This window comes from Sus scrofa, chromosome 5 (genome assembly GCF_000003025.6).
Source record: "Sus scrofa isolate TJ Tabasco breed Duroc chromosome 5, Sscrofa11.1, whole genome shotgun sequence".
NCBI lineage: Eukaryota > Metazoa > Chordata > Mammalia > Artiodactyla > Suidae > Sus > Sus scrofa.
In genome coordinates this window covers 81,796,117-81,810,660 of record NC_010447.5, presented here as the reverse complement: position 1 = coordinate 81,810,660, position 14,544 = coordinate 81,796,117, and the positions used below count along the sequence as shown (strand labels likewise).

The 14,544-nt window shown below is 41.3% G+C and overlaps 1 protein-coding gene and 1 long non-coding RNA gene across 9 annotated transcripts in view; one reads left to right on the top strand and one right to left on the bottom strand.

Moving 5' to 3' along the window:
• Nucleotides 1-14,544, bottom strand: part of IGF1 (insulin like growth factor 1) — a 147,227-nt gene that overhangs the window by 98,593 nt on the left and 34,090 nt on the right.
• On the top strand, nt 1,443-12,771 carry LOC110260785. The gene is made up of 2 exons (XR_002344193.1): nt 1,443-4,251; nt 9,239-12,771. It is a non-coding gene; the product is annotated as an uncharacterized LOC110260785 (long non-coding RNA).

Below are 14,544 nucleotides of genomic sequence, written 5' to 3'. Positions count from 1 at the left end.
AACATCATTCAGCTTAAGTGAACATGTACAGGTCACCTGTATTCTCTAGCAGGTCACTTTCCCCTATGTAAGTGAAACATTTGCACCAGAAACATTTTGAGGCTTATTCCAACTGCAATATGCTATGATTTTGTTACAAAAATAATATAAACTCAGTTGCTAGGCTAAAGGAATGAATTTTGGGGAGCATATTTGTGATGTGATTGAATGGTACTCAGTTTTTTGAGATTCCAAAATGGCAATTTTTCTTTCATTTCTTTTTATTTAAAAATAACTTAAAATTTTAATATTGAGGTAGGGGAAGACCATGCCTTAGCTATCATCTGTACAGAGAAACTTCCAAACCTATTCCTCCGAGCTACCCTCTCTCTGTGCTTTGGACCTCCACCGTGGGGAGCCCTGGGCATTGTCTTCTGAACGCCCCATTATGTTTCAATCTCTAAAACCAAAGTCAATGTCTTTGCCATTGACTAAAGTCAACCAAAGTCAAATACTCCTCTGGACTTTCCCATGTCTGTACCATCACCCTCTTGCTTATGCAGACTCAAAATCTTACAATCATCTTCGACTACTTTCTTCTTCTTTTCCCCTTTATGCAGGCAGGCAATGTACTGCATCAAGTCTTCCTTTATAACAGCAGCTGGGTCTCCCTCTTCCTGCCCATTCCCACTGCTCCTGCAAAATTCCAGGCACTCATGACTCTTCTGCTGCCAGCTTTTTCCTACCCTTATTCATTATTCAGATGAGATAGATAGAACAAAGGAGGCAGGTAACAGAGGATGGTAGTTTCAGGACTCCTGAGTGACAACTGGGATTGGGAAATAGTTGGGAGAAGACTGTGGAATGGACTAACTTGGGAGAATCATGGGGCCTAAAATCTTCAGAGCCTTTGGGCAATGCATGGATTTCCCATGGAATGTGGAAAGGGGTCACAGACATTTAGTGTATACATTGGTAAAAATGTGGCCCGAGTAGGCTGGAAAATTTGGGGACACCTGGTTTATACATATACTTTCTCATTTAATTCTACAACAATTCTACGAGATGGACACTATTATCCCCACCTTAGAGTTGAAAATACTGAGCATTAGAAAAGCCTATTAATTTGTCTCAAGATCATTCACCTATTAAGTGAACAAGCCAGGATTTAAACCTGAGCACAAAATTATTCTACTATAGTAATTCCCGACTTAAGTAGAAAATTTCTGCCTAGATAGAAGCCAATGGGAAAAGCTTAGTACATCTTAGAGTATCTTCAAAGAGGACTTGAGTATGAAACAATAGAAAATAAAGCCTAGCACACTTCTTAACCCACTTACTTGGCATAGTGGACAGTACCAAAACAGGTGTCTTTTTTTTTTTTACCCTTTTTCAGAGTGACTTCCCACATTTGTTTGCTTGGCCTGATAAGTAAAGTGAAAATAAATGATCTCTGAATTCTGAAAATTTTACTTTCCCCCTCCATCATTTTAGGCTCCTTTTTAAGTTCTGCTGGTCCTAATTGTCATCTCTTATAGGTACTGAGAAGTTTATTAGTTGCTTTTGCCTTATTCCTTTTTTTTTTCTTTCTTTTTTTTGTCTTTTTAGGACTGCACCCATGGCATATGGAGGTTCCCAGGCTGGGGGTTGAATTGGCGGCATAGATGCTGGTCTACACCACAGCCACAGCAACACAGGATCTGAGCCTTGTCTGCAACCTACACCATAGCTCACAGCAATGCCAGATCCTTAACCCACTGAGTGAGGCCAGGGATCGAACCTTCAGCCTCATGGATACCAGTCAGATTTGTTTCCGCTGAGCCATGATGGGAACTCCCGCTTTTGCCTTATTCAATACTATCCAACAAAAACAGGAAGGTGTAACTGAGGATTAAGACATTCACTTGGGCAGCCATTCATTTGCTCTGATGCAGCTGGTTAAGGCATAGGCCGTGAAATAGTTCAGGAAACACAGCCACCAAGACTTTGTTCATGTTTTTATGCCCAAGTTTGTTTGAAGTCTGGAGAACAGCCAGTCCTATATCCAGGCATAATGATAAAAATAATAACAGCTGTTGTCTGAGCATCTATTGTGTGCTAGGCACTATGCTAGACACCACTGGCCAACTCTCATCATCTTACAGGAACCGAAATGGGAGGCACTGTTCCTGGTTTTGATAGCATGGGAAATGGTTCAGAGATCACATGGCTCATCCAGCAACCCTGCCAGGACTGGCTCAATCTGGCTGACTCGAGATCAACCTTTGACATTTTAGTGCATAGGTGAGCACCTAACTTACATTCTAGACTGGTCCTGTGGCAGGGATTCCTATTCATTGCTCAATATCCATTTTCCCTCTTTCCGTAATTGGAAACACTAATTTTCATCTAACTGTATTTCTCAGCCTTTCTTACAGCTATGTGCAGCCATTTTCTGAAATCCTGTACAATGGAATATCAGTGAAAGTGTTACATGACAGCTTCTAGGATCCTTCCTTAAAAGACAGCCAACAGATTTCCTTCACCATTTAAAAAATGTTCTTGCTTACTGGAATGTTGGTCTAAGATGCTCCAGCAGCTATCTTTGGCCATAGAGATGAGGACCCAAATGTAAGGATGGTGAAGTAGAAAACTAGAAGGAGCCTGGGTCCTTGAGGACTTTTTGGAACAGAACTGATGTTCAGCAGATCGTTCAGCAGTTCCGATCTACGTATCGTGGAACTTCTACACGAGAGAGAAATAAGCCAATGTAATCCTAGAATTCTGTTACTTGCAGAGTATCTTAATGATAACCACTTCTTGAATGAACAAAGTTCCTTGAAGGACACTGGATGGTTACTGGTGCTTGAATGTCTCCCGTAGAGCTTTGTTCTATTGCATTAGGATATATTCTTATAGAGTGTCTGAGAAGGAAGGTAACATCACTCAAAGTGCATGAATGGAGCACAAGGAGCCACAAAATAGGCAAGCTTAAAGTGCCTGTAATTTTGTGGAAGGCCTTGGTGGGTGCTGCTGTTGGGGCAGGGGTGGGGGGCTGAGATGGACAGGAGGAAAGGACAGAGCACAGCTAGGGCCTTCCTTGCTCTTGACGATATGGAAGAGGCCCAATCTGAATTTCGTCTACTTAACAGTTTAGTTCAGGGCCTATTCTCTTCTAGGAAATTCACCCATATCTGTGATTACAAAAGTGCAAAAGTTCAGGTTACATCAGTATTGGATTAACAGTGATGATGACACCTTTGTATCAGTAATACTGAACCGAAACAGAAGAACTATGTTCAGACGAGTAAAGCATTCTCCCAATACAGCCTCAACTTCCCTTAGGAAAAGGTGAGCACCCTCTCTAATCAGTTGTCCTTTGACGTATTTATTCATAAATTCATGCAACAAATGTATATATTGGGTATTACGTGTCAGGCATACATTCTGTACATTCTAAGGAAAAGTAAATCTTAAGGTGATAAAATAATTTCTAGCCCAAATAATCTTCTTTAAAGCAAACATGAAATCCCATTTAAAAAGCAAAGAAAAACTGCTGATTACCTACCATATTTAAGGTGCTGTCCTAAGTGTTGTAGGGTATGTGAAAATGATTGGGTAAGGCAAAGCCCTGGCCTTCAAGGAATTTATGTCCCAGCCGGTGGGATAAGAAAGCCCATAAATAACCGTAATACAAAGCAGAAGGAGGTTAAATGCCTTAGAAGGTACGGAGCACAATGAAGGTTCAGAGAGGGAGCCCTGCTGAGTCACCGAGGGGTGACCTCCCCTCAGGAGAGAGATGACCATCCCATGGATTGGATTGGTGTAACGCCCCATTGTTATGGCTTTCTGCTTGCGGAATAGGGCAGAAAGTAGAGATGTTCCACCCCTGATGTCCCCACCACTGGGGCGATTTCAGAAGAGGCCTTCCATCAGGACATTGAAGAATGTGTTACTTTTTCAGCAGAAAGATTTTATGAGTTCAAAGTTCTTTTCCAACTCTATAATTTCACGGTTCTTCTACTTCTGTCCTTAACAGAAGCTCTTACCCTCAAGACTACCTAGGGTTTCTGAGTCTTGTCATATTATATGTACTTGGCAGAAGCAAAGCGCAAACATGGGCAGGCACAGAGACCTCCAAGGGACCCTACCTCATGAGTCTTCTTTTCATCTTTTCCAGTAGAGGTGACAGAGAGAAATATCCAAAAGGAAGTGTTCAACCACGCTGAATGAGCACGCATGAGATGAAGACTTAAAAGCGTTTTGGTCAAGTGATGGAGTCTCCTGAACTGAGTAAGTCCACCTAGAGTCTCTCTGTTTTACAGGTATGAATTTTCACATAGTAGATTCTATAAAGAGGAAGCACTCCTTTCTGGGGCTTTTCCATTATTCTCCTATCACTGTTTCTTTCCCTCCCTAAATTTCATGCTTTTCCTGCCCAGTTCACTCAATTGCTGCTCAAAGCTAAAAATCTCCTTATTTTTACACAACGCTCTTAGAAATTGCTCCCTTACAAAGAGTAAGAGAGTAGCACAAAGAGCTAAGTGATCCATTTTGGCTATGACAGAAACCTTATTTGCCTTTGGCCCTGCTTTCTGACTTTCTTTGTGAAGTCTCTGTTGCTCTGATAGCCCCAGCAACTTTCTGCCATGAACGGGAACACAGCCACCAGGCAGTGCTCCGCTTGGAGACAAATGGACTCCCGATAGCTCTAGGACTAAATTAGACCTGATAAAATGCTGTTTGTTTGTTTGTTTGTTTTGACTTCTCAGTCTCTTTTCAATTCTCATTTGAAGGCCAAGGCTATGCACCATCTAATTTGGAGATTGTGGTCATTACTCTAGGTTGGCAAATACAGATAAGGGACACATTCGCTTTTCTTTCTTTTAAACTCATTCGGTGCCCTTAAATTCTCTTGCTATTTTAAATTTCATTTTTTCGAGATCTACCTGCTATTTGTCAATAGTATATTCTCCTATCTGTGCATTTAATTTTGCTTCATTCTTTCCAATTCTAATAAGACTTGGGCCAGTTATCCTAAACTCCTTTTAATGGCAGGATTTGGGATCTAGGGATACAGAACCACAGAGGTTTAGCTTTAAAAAAGGCTTCAGTTGATCTTGTTATAGGAAGTTATTCCACTAGTGTCAGAGGAGAGCAAGGAAAAGGATTTTTAGAAAGTCAGAAACATTACTGGTGATAAAAGAAGCAATTGTCAAAATATACATCCTAATGTCATATCAAGTCACAGTTTGATATCTGGAATTTGATCAGGTGATCCCCACACATAGTCTAGCTTGTATATTCCCAGGTAGAACAATTGGCTCTGAGATAGGGGCTTAAGTGCATCAGTGAAGTTGCGTCAAAACCTGTGACTGCCTCACCGATTTGATTTTCAAGAATCAGAGAGACCATTGCTTTCCCTTCTACAGAGCACTTGTGTATTTCTCAAACAAGTAATTGGAGAACTTCCTAATTTTTTTTTTATCATTTTGTTTGTTTACACAGAGTGGGTAATAAATTTCTAGGAAGCTGGTGTTTCCAGAAGCTCGAGAGCAAGGTGCCAAGATATAGGCCCATGGACATTTTTATGATTTCCTTTTCTTAACACCTCAGCAATTGTGGGCCTTTTCAGGAGAAGAGACTAAAATGTACCTGGAATATCTCAACATGCGTAGGAAAACAGAGAGGACCAATGAGTCTGACTCCAGATGGAAACCAACAAATCACACAATTTAAGTTGCCTCCCTTGGTTGGCTGGGATAAGAGGAAAGATTAAATGAACCTAACAGTGAGGCTTCCTTGCCAGAAGGAATATAAAACGGTGACAGTGGGTGTGCGGCAATGCATGCGGTAGAGGGCAATAGGAAAAAGAAAAAGGGAAAAGAAGAAGGGAATGAGTAGAAAGATATTCCCACATTTGGGAAGGAAAGAAAACTTGGAGAATGTACTGTATAGTCTCCTCCCAGACAAGTCCAGGGTACAAAGGGTCTCACCAACCCTTGTTCCCCTTAGCACTGGTCATCTGTATCTTACTGGCAAAACTCTAAGCACCAAAGGCAGAAGCCCTATCGGTTTGCTTTAGCACTATGTCCCCAGCACCTGCTACAGAGCCTGGCATGTAATAGATGCTCAGGAAATACCTGTGCACCTGCCGATCACATTTTATTTTAGCCCTCAACTTTGCAGATCTATAATGCTCCATCTGTGTAATGGTCTTCCCTATTAGAAAGTTGTAGGCCATGCCACATGCTTGTTTGACATCCTTCTAGAAGGCGGAGGGCTGTGCTTATTGTTGTTATTGACTATCTGAGTTTCAGGGTAACAAAGGACAAATATTAAAATATACTCTTAAAAAAAGGATAAGACATTCGCTTCTGATTGGCTGATCTTGCCTATGGGAGAAAGAAATCTTTCAGGCCAGAAAAGCCTTGGGTGAAGGAGGAAGAGCTTGGGCTAGAATCTGCCAGAGCAATTTGGCCCTCAGAGATATCTAAGCAGCAAAGCAATTTAAGGACATGGGCCCTAAAAAGAAAACAGCACCTGCCTTGCTGAGCAGTCTAGTCTGGAAATTGCTTGGTTAGCAACACGTTGCAAACTGTGAAAACTTGTGACTTCAATGTGAAAAAAAAAAAAAACTGTTTTAATTAAATTGGGTGTTTTTGATTCTCCTGGAATTGGGGGATTGAGAAGCTGAGAACTTTATTAGGATAGAGGGAGCCTTCTCAGAAATCCTGGAACCCCACAGCCCTGGTGAGACACTTCATTCATGTGTGGCCACGTTTTTGCCCTTAGAAGCCCTGTCACCAACAGCCTTCTTTTGCAGCCAAGCAGGGCCGAACCTGGAATGGTGTTCTGGGTCTGTGGCCTGAGATTGTCTACATTGTGCTTTTCCAAATTATTTTTTTCATGGGTTGTTGGTTTTCAGAAGTGGGAGAGTTCCCTGTGGTGCCTAAGAATGCTAAGTGTTTGTTTTTGTTTTGTTTTTTAATTTGGAAAGATGATCTTAGAAGAGATATGGTGGGATTAGAGGACATTTCGGGCCTTAACCAGGGCACTCTGATATTCAGTTCAATTCAGGCAATGTGCATTGAGCACTTGATACATGCAAAGCACTGTCCCAGGTTCCGAGGCTAAAAGGTGGAATATAACTTCTGGCCTGAAGTTCACAAATAAGCATGCACTGAGCTCTAACATAGGTAAGATTGGAAAAATTACTGTAGGTGAAAGAGAGTAGTTAGGAGTGGTGAAAGACAAATTCTTGCTGACAAAGTTGGAAGAGGTCTCACTAAGGAAGGAATATATGAACTTGGCCTTGGAGGTAACATTACCCAGTATTTCCATGGCTAGGGAAGAGGGGATGGAAGAAAAAGCAAAGAATAAAGGCATGCTGCGGGCAGGAGGCTGTAAAGGCAGCTGGGAACCAGGCTGTGAAGGCACTGTAGAGGCGCTGGAATTGGCCTCCTGAGTGGAAACTTCAGTTTTGTCCCATTCAAAAGCCATGTGCCCTTGGGCATGTTATGTACTTTTCTGTGCCTCAGTGGTCTCACTTGTAAAGCGAGGATAATGACAGAACTCACTTCACAAGTTTGTTGTGAAGATCAAAAGAGTTAATACATACTGGTGCCTAGACCAGGATCGTGCATTAATAAAAGCTCAGAGTGCTAGCTCTTGTTATCCTAATACAAATGTGTTCTAACCTAACTTTTCAGGCTTATCTTGTGCTACTCTCCACTAGATTTATCCCAACAACTGGCTGGATGGTGCCTGTACCTGCAGACATGCTCTGTACTCTGCTGTCTATGTACTTTTCCACTGAGTTGGTTTCTCTGCCCAGAATTTCTCCATCTATCAAAATCCAGTCTATTCAAGGTCTATGGTAAACACCAGATATGATTTCCAGCCAAAGGGAGCGCCCTCATTACCCTTTACAGGCATCCTGGCCAATTTTCGGAAGCCCACCATTCTGTAACTTACTATTAACCAAGGCTACCACTGACCCTCTGTAGTGAGTATTGGGGTGTGGGGAATGTTAGGGTTTTCTCTTCCTTCTCCTGAGAGGGGAATGCATGCACTGGGGCAAAGGTGGATTTGTTCTTCTGCTATTTCTAGATTTCCTGGAAAGGTGACAGCCATATAGAAGGAACAAGATAAAGCTGGTCACCTGCATGTGCCAATGTTTCCCTTAACCCAATGTGAAGGCCATTGCCACCTTTGTGAGTAAGCCAGGACTCAGAGCTCTTCATGAAGCTCCCAAGAGCATTCTGGGCCAGCCTGTTTTAGAATAGAAAAGTCTCACCTCCTCAATTTTGAAAGTTGTTCCATAGACTGAACCAGAGAAATAATCCACTAGTTAAAAGATTCCCCATCAAGGGGTCAAATGAGTCAGAGGTCACCTTTAGATGGAGAGTTGGGCTGTTGGACAGAACCCCAAATATTTGAGTGGGAATACAAAGATACATGGGAAGAAGCCTTTCCTATTTTCTGTTTACCTATCAGTCTGGGAACAAATTGATGTTCAGGCTCATGTTTCCACATACCACTGTATCAGAGTCCACCACGATACAGTGCTCATCAGAGAGGTTCAGGACTGAGCACTTCTTTCCTATTTAGCTCCCTCAAGTCTGGAGAATCTTGGCTGGGAGCGTGGGGGGAAGGGAATGAGAGGAAGAGAGAATGGCCCCAGCCACCCACTGTGCCATTCCTGGGTTTTGATTAAAGAAGAAATTATTGGCTCTGACATTCTTGATTTGCAAGATCCAAATGTATTTTGACTTTTTAGAAGAACCACGGGCTCAGGTTTCACGGGAATGAGCCCACTCAGAACTTCTGACTTAAAACCTAAAGCCGCTTGGCTTCTCAGTAGTGAATGCACAGCAAGCACTGTTAGCAAAGTGACATTGCGATGGCTGGGCATTGCACAACAGTATGATGTCAGCCTTCTGATGGGAGCTGGGCTGTTGAGCAATGCCACTTGGAAGAGAGTGGTCACACGCAGAAACCTGTCCAGCGGTTCTAAGAATTTTATATCTTTAAAAATATTCAATATATTTCTTTATGTGTTGGGATTCAGGCTTTCAAAATCCCTGATTAGTGTTTTTCCAGAAATCTCCCCTCTGGATCTTGAGTCAGGCAGTGAATTTCCAGTTGACAAGCTAAGTTCATTTTAAAACATCCCACAATGAAACCAGAATTGGGCATTTGAAGTGGGGGAGGAATTTCTCAGACTGGTACCTGCTCATTGCATCTCCCTTTCCTCCCAATTTTCTCTACTTTTTAGCCTCTTTCTTAGTGCTGAGTCTGAGATAGCTGGAATCAAGACCCTGCATGAGGCAAGGTGGGTGGACTCAGGTAAGCATTTCCATTTCCTCATCCTAGCAGACGAGAGACACACATTCTACTGCATTCCATCAAGCCTGGTACAGAACAGGGGCACCCTGCCACTCTATCCACAAACCCTCGTCCCAGGGTGAACCTAGCAGACAGCTTGGATGGGAAGCTGCCATTTCTCTTCCTGGCCCTGGGAAGAGATGAGTCATGAACATGAGCGGAGGACAAGGAATTGGCTCACTAGACCTACAGAGCTGGGATCCCTCTGGATAATGTTCCCTTCAGAATGAAAGGAAAATGGCTGCATATCTGAGCCCGTGCTCAGTAACTATAGCCTGTGGCATGTGGCCCGTGGCATGTGGCCCTTCATGTACCAGTCTTTCACTTTATCTCTTGAGTCATTATGCTCACAGCTAATATGTTAATTGCTGAGGATCCACATGCAATTTGGAAAAGAGTCTCCTTTGTGAAAAGGAGAACATTTGTAGGTCATGGTGACCATCTTGGGAGCATCTGAGAGGAAAGTTCTGCCTCTTTTGAATTCCTAACACTGATAGTCAAATTTTCCTTGTTAAAAAAAGGTGTGTGTGTGTGTGTGTGTGTGTGTCTGTGTGTGTGTGTTCTAATCTAGAAAGTAAGGAGAGATCCTGAGGAACTGATAAAGTATGAACAAATGTACTTCAAAGACTAACAACTGAATTCTAAATTCAAATGAGAAGAAAGTCTTCCTTTAGGAAAAATCAGAGAAAAGACCACAGGGAGGAAAAGGTATCAAATCTAACTGTTAGCATGTCATAATATTTTGTCAGGAGTTTTTCTCTCATTTCTGTTCAACAACTGACTTTCAGCTAGCATTAATCTTCTAATCAAAAGGGAACAAATCTATTTATAATTGACATAAATGATAGTCCTATTTATAGTTCTCTTTGGCGTTCCATGTTTCTCTGTGGGAGATTTTCCCTGAAACAAAAGCCTACTTTTTGAAGCGACTGTGTTCCAGGGACAGCCTTGATCATTTCTGTTGCCCGAGAGATGTATTTAATTAACCTCTTACCCTTACTCACAGGATTGTGGGAAGCACTGACCAACAATACAGCTTCTCCTACTTTTGCCCTTGTAATTTCAGGCCACAGAAAGCATTACATGACCCACAAAAGAAAGATTTTGGAGGAAGCTCTCGAGGAAGATGCAGGAACTGAATGCCATCTTGGCTAACCCATTTGCAACTTGCGAATATACCCTGGCCTGGCACTCCTTCAATTCGAACAATGCCTCATTCAAATTATCTCTAGAAACTTGTGGCTGGCCTTGATTCCCTGAGATTTTGTGATGACTCCACAGGTATTATCTCACCTGATACTCACCAAAAACTGATCATACCCATTTTGCAAGCAAAAGAATTGCCTAAAAGAACCCAGCTCATAGCCAGCAAAGCCAAGTCTCGTCAGGGTGCTGGGTCTCCTCACCTCATATTCAGAGCTCCTTCTGATACCTAATGTCTCTTGGTAACAAAATAAGTATTATTCAAACATACCAGACACTCATATTTGGATTTCTATTTAATTTAGAAAAATCTCTGTTTTGAGGCTTTCTTGTACTGAAAGAAAAGGAACCAAGGCTGCCCGTGTTCTTTGCATCAGATCTTGTCTTGACTGGAGGGTACAGAGGATCAGTGGAAAGGGAGCCTTGGGATTCTAGGTTGGATTTGCACTGAACTGGAATTGTCATTGGATAATCACTGAACTTGAGTTGGAAAGATTGGCCTGGTAACTTCACAAAAGGAAGTATTCTTTCATGAGCTTTCCATCAAGTCAAAGTCAAAGCACCTTGTTCATACAGTATTTCTGGCCTCTCTTTGGCAACTGAGCCCATCCATACCTCTACCTAGTCAAGGACCCAGGCAGACAGAAGGTACATGAAGGTGACAAATTTCACCTTACTTTTAAACATCAGTGGAAAACCTCACAAGATGGATATAGGGAGAGGAAAGTGAAAATCCCTGGTTTTCATTTGTGAATATATTTTGAGATCTGCCATGTCCAGGAAGAATAGGAAAAAAGAATGCCATTTTTATATATCATTGTTTATTTTACTGCTGTCTGATTACTTTGATAACAATTCCTACATACGGGTAATGGTTGCATTCTTTGCACCCAGATTGAAGGTAACCTTAAGGCAGGTTTGATGTCACACTTTGAGAATGTGATTCGTGCCCATTAATATTAGTTGTCTCCACTGGCTTTCTTATTTCTGTTTTCTCTTGATTTCCAGCACTAGCCCAGGTACACAGTTGTCCATGAAACATTGCTAAATTAAATTACATTTAAGAAGAGTGGCTTTCTTCTTTTTAGTCCCTATTTTCCAACTAATCATTTTGATTAAAATCCATTAAGTTGGATCCATTTCTGAAGTCACTGAATTTTGACCCCATATCCTAGAAACTTTTTGACAGCTCTTGTGCCAGGGCAAGCAGGAATGAGAGCTCCTTTCTGGGCATTCAGTAACTTTAGAAATAGACATTTCTGAATGCAATGTGCAGAGCTCTTTCTGTTGCATTTTTTTCTCCAGGGTATTTGTGCCCTACCTGACACTGGCTCAATTCACTATTTCAGCTGGGCCCGCAGAAATGGATCGACTCCTATAATTCTGACACAAGACGAGCATACTTAAAGGGATTGCTGATGCACCTTGTGAAACATGCAGTAGTGATTTAATCTGAAGATCACCACCAGCTTCCTGCAAAAAGGATCATGTTCTGTTTACCTAAATTCCCTCAGTAGTTTCCTTTAGATGCAGTATTTCTCACCCCCTACTTGAAAAATGGGAAGAAGTCCATGGGAGCCTTCCAACTCAGCCCTGTCTGCATTTCAAATGTGCTACTGCCTTCTTATGGGTTCCCACAGTTAATCTAGGCCAGGAAGGCCAAAGAAAAATGGAGAACTTAATTGCACACAAATACAGACTGTACCATCTGTGGACAAGGGAATCTGTGGGACCTTACAGAGATTAATAAAGCAGCCCTCACTTTTGAGGAGCTTCTAGTTAACCAGATGGTAAAAGCACAAACACTCAATAAAATAACACAATATAGGATAGATGATAAATATTGTAAGAGGAATATTATTGCTATTCAGAGGAATGCAAGTTGATATCTGGTAAAAGATTTTACAGAGGAGGTGACATTTGAGAGAAGAACAGAAATAAAGTCGAGGAAAATAAAACATGTGGTAGTAAGTCATCTAGGTTGGATGCTGGAATATGTAGGGAGCATTTGTAAACTCAAATGCCTATCAGAGCTAATCAATTTATATAAAAGAGTGAAGTGAGCCAGAGTAAGGTAACAGAGAATGGTGGGGATTTTTGTAAAGTCGAAAGCATGTGCCAATCTAGAGGGAAGATTCATCTAGTAAATATTGACAGATAATTCAGAGTTTCATGAAAACACTGTATTTGCCAAAAAAAAAAAAAAAAAAAAAAAACCTTCTGAAGATTAGATGCCACTTATAGACTGCCAGTTTGTGAGCACTGCTGTGGGGAAACATTAGTTAGACATTAGAAACAAAACATTACAAACAAAAATACAATTGGAAAGTAAGATAGAGCTTTTGTATAAAATGCTTTACTGTCCAATTGGGGAGTTTGGATTCAATTTACTTAGCCACGGATGGTCACTGGAAATTGTTTAGAAGAGGGATGAAGTGATTAGGACTGTGCTTTAGGAAGATTAATCTCATGGGTGGGATGGCTGGTGTCAAGCAATGTTGGACACAGAGCCATCATTGAGGAAGCTGTTGCAATAGTTTTGGTGAGTGATGAGGAGGATCTCAGTAGTGATGGGAATGGAAGGAGGGATACATGTGTAATCTTCCAGTGAATTGGTAACAGCTGTTCTGGATCTTGGTGCAAAACAAACTACAATGCTACAACTCGCTTTGTCTGAAGAGTTGGGGTTGATGGTATCCACTGTCCTAAACACTCTGAGTGATTGCGTAATTTGTCCATTGCTCTGGCTGGGAACCTGGCCTTTCCTGCTTCACAAGGTCACTGGCCAAAACCTCCACTTGCTCTTGAAGAAATATCTCTTTGATGATCTCTAAATTATTGAATGTTCAGTTTTTCATATTTGGATTCTTCCTTCACCAGGAGGACTTGATCATATGTTAAATCCTACCTGAACTGGGCCCTTGCTATGTTTGAGGAGACCTATGGAGTTCCTTAAAGATAAGTTTTGTATCTTACTCATATGTGTCAGCAGTGACTAGCATAGTGCCTGGGTGGTAGTACAAAGGCGATAAATGAGGGATGAATTGAGTTAAAGAGGAGGGTGTATGATGAATATCCAAAGAGATCTTGCATCTCTGGAACATGAGTGTCACGGACCAATGTATTCTGAGGCCATATAGGTATATGGGTGAATAAAGCAAGCCTATCAGGTGCTGTGTTGAGCTGGAGGGGCTCATACCTCCCCTAATATTCTCCAGCCAACAACTGGCACTAAGGAATGCCAGTCAGCAACGTTAGATCACCGAATTTTTCAAGAGAAGCTATTAATATTTTATTTAAAATCTCTTTATTTTTAAAATTTCAAAATTAAAAAAAATGTATTGAGTGAACCAAACAAAACACATTTGTTGGCTAGATTCAGGTGGGGTGGAAATAGGATCTGGCACCATTGTATGACACCTGCTTTAGAGTATTAACTCCATGAAGGTAGGGGCTCATTCCTTTCATCATTAGTGTTTTGCTAACCAGAAGGCATTCAAGGAATGGTGTGGACTGGAATAAAGTAGGGGAGAATTATTCCAATCTGAGTTAAGCATAGGGTTGTCTTACTGATATCTAATATGTCCTTATTCATTATTATAAAACCTCTTTGAAGGCATGGTGACATCTTCCCTTGGGTATTGCTTAGGACAAAGCACGTGACTAGCCAATGATGCTATAACTAAACTGGTCAGTGCCATAATTTTTACTTTCATACATTTTACTAAAGCACTGAGCAAAATTAATGAAAGAAGAATGCTAATAAAGAAACATACATTAAGCTCCACACCCAGTTGGATTTCTTAAAGGATTTTATAGATTTATATAAAGCAACAGTAAGTTCTGGAAAGGTCTTAAAAATTATCTCGTCAACATTCTTTCAAAGGGTAGAGTGCCAAAGAGTCAGAGATATCATTGTATTAAAATGCTGTGGTTAAGTCCAAACAAATTCAATATGTAACTGTGAGCTGTGTCCAATATCACCTTATCTTA